This window comes from Capricornis sumatraensis, chromosome 19, assembly GCF_032405125.1.
Source record: "Capricornis sumatraensis isolate serow.1 chromosome 19, serow.2, whole genome shotgun sequence".
In the NCBI taxonomy this organism is placed as follows: Eukaryota; Metazoa; Chordata; class Mammalia; order Artiodactyla; family Bovidae; genus Capricornis; species Capricornis sumatraensis.
In genome coordinates, this window is record NC_091087.1 from 37,894,358 (window position 1) to 37,904,244 (window position 9,887).

Sequence of the window (9,887 nt, forward strand, 5' to 3'; positions counted from 1 at the left end):
ATCAGATGGGCAGGAAACAATTCAGAAGCCCAGGGGATGGCTGACCAGCCTTCAGAGACCACCTCACCATCCTTCATTTATATTGGACATTTATAGTGGACAGCTGTGGGAAAGAAGGCCATATCTATGACCAGAGATTCAGAGAATGTGGAGCTTTAGAGCAGAGACAGGCCTTTATAAGATTCTTTCCATCTGTAATTCCTCTTTCTCCCACATCAGCGTTGAGGAAACGGAAACCTTTTCTGAACCACACAATCACTATTAACAAGCATCTTAGATTTCCCCTTGCCCACCAAGAGGCCGGAATTCTGTGTGCTCACATCCTGCTCCGATATATTCTTTTACAGTTGTGAACATGATACTCATTTGCATGCCAAGTATTCCTGGCAGTAAAGCCAGACCTTCTACAAAGAGGACTGTGTTTTCAGTTCTGGGAGTCCCTCCTCTCACAGGTGAGAAATAGAAGCAAGCAACCTCAGGAGAATACTCCGTTAAATCCTTTGTGATCACTAGTGCCATTGCCCTAAAAGAGGCCCTCTCTTTTGAGCTATTACAGCAGGGCTGTGCGGAGGGGCATGGCATATAATTCCCTAGTTACAGATGGGAAACCCAAGGCTCAGTGAGGCTCAGCTGGGAAGGGGCAAAGCAGGACTCTCACTGCTTTCTCTGATTCCATATGGTGCTTCTGCTTCTTCCAGCTGTTGGGTGTGGTCCCTGAAAAAAACTCTGTTGGAGGGAAGGGTGGAGGGAGGGAGAAAAACTGATTACCTGCTCTGCATCTAGGATTGTGTTGGATGCTTCACTGAATAGGATTATTCCATGAACACCTCTTAAGTCTACAGAGTTTGGTGTTATTATCCCATTTCACAGAAGAAGAAATAACCTCAGAAAAGGTGACTTGCCCAAGGTCATGCAGCTGGTGATGGGTGGATTTCAATCTGGGTCCTGGCTGTCGTGATCACACTGTCTAGGGGCAGGGGAACGTGTGCTTACTGAAGTTTAAAGGGGGCCAAGTCCTAGGCAATTGCAGTCTTTGTAAAAGATGTAACATCAGAAGGTAGCAACAAGGAGTAGTTTAGGGGTTCTTGGCACTTTGTAGAATTTACAAGGAAAACAGGAGGAATAAATGCTACAAAATGCCCAAGGAGTAACTAGACAGGAGTTAAAGGTCTGAGTAAATACAAGAAAACATGGATTTCTTTCCTTCTTTGCAAGGTCCTTCCTCATTGACTACCTATTCTTTGTGCTGAAATGTCCTTGATCTGCAGGTTGTTAATCTATTAATAGGACTTAGACTCTAAGTGTATCTTTATGGCAGAGATGAGGTGCTCTGGGCCCAGGGCCGGGGCAAGAATATCTCCTACAGTAAATCATCCCTCTACAGTAAATCTTCCCATGAGCCCAGTGAGTCACTCTCTTCTACACTCAAGTCTTTTGCTGCTGCTGCTGCTCCTGCTAAGTCACTTTAGTCACGTCCGACTCTGTGCAACCCCGTAGACGGCAGCCCACCAGGCTTCCCCGTCCCTGGGATTCTCCAGGCAAGAACACTGGAGTGGGTTGCCATTTCCTTCTCCAATGCATGAAAGTGAAAAGTGAAAGTGAAGTCACTCAGTCGTGTCCAATTCTATGCGACCCCATGGACTGCAGCCCACCAGGCTCCTCTGTCCGTGGGATTTTCCAGGCAAGAGTACTGGAGTGGGGTGCCATTGCCTTCTCCGAAATCTTTTGCTAACCTACCTCTAAAATTTTTATCAGCTTCAGGCCACTTACTAGTAACCTCTAACTATCTTGGCTCATCTGAGTCCTTTCTATCTTAGGGATAATTTAAACCTCATTCCTCCTGGAATCTTATCTTTGTTCAGAAAGCACTTACCTTGGCCTCTCCCCTGACATAGCTGCTGTTTCTATTCCATGAGCTGTTACTTGGTCGATCTCATCTCATACGCACACAGATGCCTTGCCTGGAAAATCCCATGGACGGAGGAGCCCGGTAGGTTACAGTCCATGGGGTCGCAAAGAGTTGGACACAACTGAGCGACTTCACTTCACATATTCTAGCAGTGAACAGTGTGTCTTATAACTTTCCTGTATCTCCCTCATTTTACATATAGTAGATTCTTCATGAATATTTGGTGGATGAATGCATACATAGCTTGGGGCCATCTTTTTTGAGGGAGGGATGTGTGCTTGAGAGAAGAGTGAGGAGAGGGAGAAGGAGCGTTGATTCCTTACTCTGTGCCCAGGACTGTGTTGGGTCCTTTATGTTTACTGAATAGGATTATTCCATGAGCACTTTACAAGTCTGTAGAGTTTGGTATTGTTATCCCATTTCACAGATGAAAAAATAATCTCAGAAAAGGTGATGTGTCCTCTCAAATGCTAAGATTCAGGAGGACTGGCACCACATTTTTCTTTTCTTTTCTTTTCTTTTTGTTCTATCCCCAGGCTCTAGGACAAGGTCCTAGTAAATACTGAATCAACTTTCTTTAAAAGAATACATTTTCTGGACCTGTTTACACATTGAATCAAATAGCTACCCAAATGTACCTGACTTGGAATAGATTTTCCTCCTGGAGGATTAAGTGACCAAGCCCTTTCTTTTTGGGGGGTAGGGGGCAGGGGGCTGGCTGCACAGCATGCGGGATCTTATTTTCCCAACCAGGGACTGAACCTGTGCCCCCTGCGGTGGAAGCTCGGAGTCCTAACCACTGGGCCTCCAGGGAATTCCTGCCTAAGCCCTTTCATACAGAGCAAGCTGAGTGAACTCACTTTCTTCCTTCCTGAATCACCTCTTTGGACCTATTCTAGACCCTTGCCCAGAAGCTACTCTGGATGTTCCTGCATGGCTTAGAATGAGACCCCCAACCTGATGGTGACTGTCTTATTGTTGAGGGAAGAGGGGTCAGTCTCACCAACCAAACTGTTTCTCCCGCAGGCTGCCCCACTGATCCCTTTAAGTACCTTTAAAATCCTTGGAGGCATCTTCGATTCCTCTCTTCTCCTCACACCCCACGCTTGGTCCATTAGCACAGCCTATTATGTCTAGAAGCCAGCCTGTCTACAGCCAACTCTAGCACTTCGTTACATCATGACATGAGTAAGCCAGTCCATCGAAACCAGGTTCAGTGTTGCGGTGGGTTAATCATTTTTTTTAATTGCTTACTACATATTTAAAAACACTTGTAGGAGATCACATGCACATTTAAAAAAACTTTTTATTTTATATTGGAGTATGGCCAATCAACAATGTTGTGACAGTTTCAGATGGACAGAAAAGGGGACTCAGCAGTATACAAATACATGTATCCATTCTCCCCCGAACTTCCCTCCCATCCAGGCTTCCACACAACACTGAGCAGAGTTCCCTGTGCTTAAAAAGAATGAAGAAATGCCATTTGCTTCACTTTTAATTTCTAAATGGTAAATCTTGATAACCTCTATGAACAAAATCTGGGATCCTCAATTTTTAAGATGAAAAATAGTCCTGAGACCAAAATGTTTGGGAATTGTTCAGCAAATTTTTTCTTTTCTTTTTTTAGCAAATTTTTTCTGTTAAGAACCAGACGGGAAGTGTTTTAGGCTTTGCAGGCCACACAGTCTCTTGTCCCTGTTCCGTCTACTCACCTCTGCTGTGAAAGTAGTGATACACACAAATGGGCCTGAAAGTGTTCTAGTAACACTTTACTTATGGACACTGAGATTTGAAATTTCATATGATTTTCATGTCTCATGAAGTATTATTCTTTTGATTTTTGTCAACCATTCAGAAAAATGTAAAAGTAATTAGTTCACAGGCTGGCCAAAAATAGGTGGTAGGCTGAATTTTACCCCCGCCCCCCAGGTTACAATTTGCCAACCCCTCCCCATTCTGCTTCCCAGGTGGCTCAGTGGTAAAGAATCCACCTGCCGAGGAAGTCTCCACAATAGCGCCTTTGCATTCCCATGCAAAATTTGAAATCATCTCGTCAGGGGGCTTCCCTGGTGGCTCAGCAGTAATGAATCCACTTGCCAATTCAGGAGATTCGGGTTCGATCCTTGTGTGGGGAAGATCCCCTGGAGAAGGAAATGGCAACCCACTCCAGTATTCTTGTCTGGGAAATCCCATGGACAGAGGAGCCTGGTGGCCTACAGTCCATGGGGTAACCAAGAGTCAGACACATCTGAGCGACCATGTATGCACACACTCCCTATTCTAGTGGGTTCAAACCTATAACAGGCATATATCATGTTAGTTCAACTGGAATGTTCAGACAATATAACAACTTTCTCATGGCTTCTGTACATGACCCTTGAAGGCTACTCTCAACACAGCAGCCAGACTGGTCATCACGTCTTGGCCCTTCTCTGCTCTAAAGCCTCGAGTGACTTATCTCATTCAGTAGAGAAGCCAATGGCACCCATCTGGTGTTCTTGCCTGGAGAATCCCAGGGATGGTGGAGCCTGGTGGGCTGCCATCTATGGGGCTTCACAGAGTCGACCACGACTGAAGCAACTTAGCAGCAGCAGCAGCAGAGGAACCAAAGTCCTTCTTATGGCCTGGAGCACCCTACATGACCTGCTGCCCCATCCCTCTGACTCAACTCCTGCTGTCCCCCTCATCCTGCTCTAGCCTGTCCCTTAAAAGCTAAGCCTGCTCTTTCCTCAGGGCCTTCGTACTTTCTGTTTTCTCTGCCTGGAAGGTGACACACACACACCCCACTCCACCCCCCCACCCCCCCGCCACCAGCCACTTAGCTCACTCAAATGTCTGCTCAAATATCGCTTCTCAGTGAAGTCTTTATTTTCTTTTTTCATAACAGTTTTATTACTATAATTAATATAGCATGCAATTCACCCATTTAAAGTATACAGGTCAGTGGGCTTTAGTATATTTACAGAACTGTGCGACCCTCACGATGGTCAGTTAGAACATTTTTCATCACCCCAAGAAGAAACCTCAGACCCGTTAGCAGTCACTCCTCATTTCTCCCTGGTTTCCTCAACCCTCCCCACCTATCTATTTTCTGTTTCAATGAATTTGCTTATCCTGAACATTTCATGGAATTAGATGGAATGGTTAAATGGAATCAGATACTATATGCTCTTTTGTGACTGACTTCTTTAACTGAGTATAATGTTTTCAAGATTCATGTTTTGGAACTGCATTCTTTTTTAGGGTGGAATGATATTCTCGTGAATGGACATACCACATCAATTAAAGGACATTTGGGTGTTTCACTTCTTAGCTAATAGGAATAATGTTGCTATAAACATTCATGTACAAGTGTTTGATGGACATGTTTCCATTTCTTTTGGGTAAATACCCAAGAGGGAATTGCCTGGTCATATGATAACTCTTTAACTTTTTAAGAAAGTGCTGGACTGTTGCCGGGTCATATGGTAACTCTTTAACTTTTTAAGAAAGTGCTGGACTGTTTTCCAAAGTGGCTGCACCATTTTACATTCCCACAAGCAGTGTTATCAGGGTTCCAGTTTCCCACATCTTCTCCAACACTTGTTATTACCTGTCTTTGTGATTACAACCCTCCTAGAGGGGGATGAAGTTGTCTCTCCTCCCGTTTTCTTGAAGGCTAATATAAATAAAGCCATTCTTGATCATTCTGTTTTTTTTAATATTATTATCACTTTTATTATTTTTTTATTTTTGACTGCACGGGTCCTTGATTGCTGTGTGTGGGCTTTCCTTAGTTGTGGTGAGTGGGGCTGCTCTCTGACTGTGATACATGGGCTTCCAACTGCAGCGGCTTTTCTTGTTTGTGGAGCACACACTCTAGGGCCCACAGACTTCAGCAGCTGCGGCACATGGGCTCAGCAGTTGTGGCCTATGGGCTTAGGAGCCCCATGGCATGTGGAATCTTCACAGAGCAGGGACTGAACCCATGTCCCCTGCATTAGCAGGTGGATTCTTAACCACTGGACCACAAGAGAAGTCCTGATAAACCTATGTTAAATGTCAACCTCTCCTTCCTCCTCTAACCTGCTTCCTTGCTTTATTTTTCTAGAGCACTTATTTCACTTGTTTATCTGTTGTCTCTCTCCTCCCCAGGGGTAAACACCAGGAGGGCATGACTTTTGTCAGTTTTGTGCTCTGCTGTATCCTCAATGCCTGTAGAAGCTCTGTCCAATGGATACAGAGTGCAAGCCACATGTGTAATGTTAAACTTTCTATTAGCCACATTTTATTTATATATTTTCTTTTTTTAATATAAATTTATTTAATTGGAGGCTAATTACTTTACAATATTGTAGTGGTTTTGCCATACATTGACATGAATCCGCCACGGGTATACACGTGTTCCCCATCCTGAACCCCCCTCCCACCTCCTTCCCCATCCCATCCCTCTGGGTCATCCCAGTGCACCAGCCCCAAGCATCCTGTATCATGCATCAAACCTGGACTGGCAATTCATTTCACATATGATATTATACATGTTTCAATGCCATTCTCCCAAATCATCCCACCCTCTCCCTCTCCCACAGAGTCCAAAAGACTGTTCTATATATCTGTATCTCTTTTGCTGTCTTGCATACAGGGTTATTATTACCATCTTTCTAAATTCCATATATATGCATTATTATATTGTATTGGTGTTTTTCCTTTTGGCTTACTTCACTCTGTATAGTAGGCTCTAGTTTCATCCACCTCATTAGAACTGATTCAAATGTATTCTTTTTAATGGCTGAGTAATACTCCATTGTGTATATGTACCACAGCTTTCTTATCCATTCGTCAGCTGATGGACATCTAGGTTTCTGTCCTGACTATTGTAAACAGTGCTGTGATGAACAATGAGGGTACACATGTCTCTTTCAATTCTGGTTTCCTCAGTGTGTATGCCTAGCAGTGGGATTGCTGGGTTGTATGGCAGTTCTATTTCCAGTTTGTTGAGGATTCTCCACACTGTTCTTCATAGTTATTAGCCACATTTTAAAAAGTGAAAAAATAAGAAAGAAACAGGTGAAGTGAATTTCAATAATAGTTTTATTTAACCAGATATATCTAAAACACTGTAATTTTAGTAATTAATATAAAAAATTACTAAGGCAATATTTTACATTTTTATTCGACTAATCCTTTGGAATCCAGTGTGCATTTCATGCTTAACACAGGTCTCAGTTTGAACTTGCTACATTTCAAGTATAGCCATACATGGCCAGTGGTTTCAGCACTGAATGTGGATCTAGAACATTCATTTCTTCACTGTATGAACAACTCCCTCTTAGTGACAGTTCAATTAGTCACTGCCCTGGGGACCAGGAAGACTTTCACAGATATATTTATGTGTGGTTTTGCATGCAAGTGGTTGACTCAAATGATAAAGAATTTGCCTGCCATGCAGGAGATATGGGTTTGATCCCTCAGTCAGGAAAATACCCTGAAGAAGGAAATGGCTACCCACTCCAGCATTCTTGCCTGGAGAGTTCCATGGACAGAGGAGCCTGGCAGGCTACAGTCCATGGGGTCACAAAGAACCGAACACAACTGAGTGACTAACACACTTGTGTGTATGTGATAAGCCTAGGCTTGGGTTTCCAATTCCTGTGACCTTGGGCAAGCAATTGTCCTTCTCTGAGCATCAACTTCTTCACCTGTGAAATAATCTTTATGGTCCTTCCCACACTTTCAGTATCAGAGAGGGAGGTGGGAGTGTCTGTGGGGTAAAACGATGTCCAAGTGCCTTAGGTCCCACACTGCTGGAAGTCAGGTTGCTTTCACTGTTGCTGCGAGGAAGGTGTAATCACATAGAAAGATGGTTCAGGAAGACCTCTTGGAAAGCCTCATCGAGCTGGAAAGAGGCCCTGGGATGATGGTTTATACAAAAAGAACAAAGGAATCTGTCTGGGAACCCCAACCCTTTTCAAACCCCATTACTCTAACATGAACTGTCTCCCAGAATTCTCTGTGGAGCTACCCAGCTGATGGTGCAGCCCCGAATGATGCAATTTTCATTTCTGTGTTTGGAGGACTCTTTGGAAGTCTGTGTAGGAAGACTGATTTAGTTCACTTTCCTGCATTTTTCTGATTAATCCAGCAGGATGGGGGAATTCAACAGGTATTTTGCCAATATACTAGCTTCTGCTTGTTCAAGCATATTAAAAGATGTTATAGGATGCCACATTAATCACAGAATCTTCAGAACGCTTTGTGGGATGAGACTGGGGACCAGGTTTGCCTGGGGATCTTGCCTTTATTGCCCTGACACCTTCACTGAGAGGGGGCACTGTCCCTTACAAGCGGTCGTGAGCTCTTCTGTCCCCGGTGGGGACTGTGGAAATGGGCTTTCTGGAGCCTATGCCGTTAACCTTGCAGCCCACAGGCTGGGTTTCCTAGGGGGAGGGCTGTGCTGGGAGTCATGATCTGCTTCCAGGGAAGCTTTATCACTGTTTAAATAGCTTCTCAGTACTTAACCTACAGACGGCAGATGGACCAAAGCCAGGTCCCAGAGTAAGCAAATAGGGATGTGAAGTGAAGTCGCTCAATCATGTCCAACTCTTTGCGACCCCATGGACTGTAGCCTATCAGGCTCCTTCATCCATGGGATTTTCCAGGCAAGAGTGCTGGAGTGGGTTGCCATTTCCTTCTCCAGGGGATCTTCCCAACCCAGGAATCGAACCTGGGTCTCCCTCATTGCAGGCAGACACTTAACCATCTGAGCCACCAGGGAAGCCAAACAGGGATAGGTCGGGTCAGTTTGGTTTGATCAGCACCTGCATTTCCAGGCCTTACTTCTGGAGAAGTAAGATACTATCCCCAAAATGGGCCTCAAGGGGACAACTCTTTTGATCAGAGTTCATTAAAAAGTAATACACTTATGAGTAAAACACATCATACGTGAGATGGTTCCCCTTATCCTCCCCAGAACAGAGTCCAAACTGCTTTCTGAGATAGGTGTGGGAGGATCTAGACCCTGCCTCTTCCTCCAGCCTCTCACCACCTGACCCTTTGGGCTCTAATCCTTGTATTTCCCCACACACCTCATAGATTGTCATTCAACTAAAGGCCTTCTGCCTGGCCCCCCTTTTCCTTCCCATCTTTCTGCCTGCAAAATTGGCCTCCCTTAAGTCTTATCTGCTTGTAGCAATCTGTCTGCTTTAAACCCACAGTTGCTGAGATACCCCAGGTTTGGCACTCCCATAGACCTTGCAGTCTGTATCAGAGCACGTGTTATACTGGGTTGGGATCAACTGTTTGCATGTTGACCCTCTAGACCAGTGTTCCTCATGAAAGGGATACTGTTCCCTAAGGAATGCTTTCAACTGCATGGGGTATTTCAGTGGATGCAGTGACAGGGGTCACTGGCTGGGGATGCTGGCTGTCCAGCAATACTGGGACACTCCTGCCCAGCAGAGAATGTTCCCACAGGACTTTGAGAAGTCCAACCAGATGTTCCTGTGGGTAACACGTCTATTGTAGTTAACTGAGCTTGGAAATGAACTCTTTCACAAATAAACTCAGTATTTTCTTTGGCTTGGTTTTAACATATGCTGACTTTTCCAGGAATGCAACCACTGTATAAATCAAGGGGAGACCAAGATTTGTTTTGTTCAGACTTATCTTTGCTCTTTCAGACTTTGCTTTGCTCTTACTTATGATAGTAAGGACTTACCACCACTTTGGAAAATCACATCCGTGATGGCAACATTACTTACGATTGAGAAAGAAGAAATTCACCCAGATGCCTGCTGACAAATCTAATTGCTTGAGGATTTTGCTTGACCATGGGATGTCTGGATCTGTCTGTGTTTGTTGTGGGACTCTCTAGTTGTGGCGCAGGGCCTAGTGCCCCACAGCATGTGGGATCTTAGTTTCTCAACCAGGGATGAAACCATGTCCCCTCCATTATAAGATGGGTTCTTAATCACTGGATCACCAGGGAGGTCCCTGT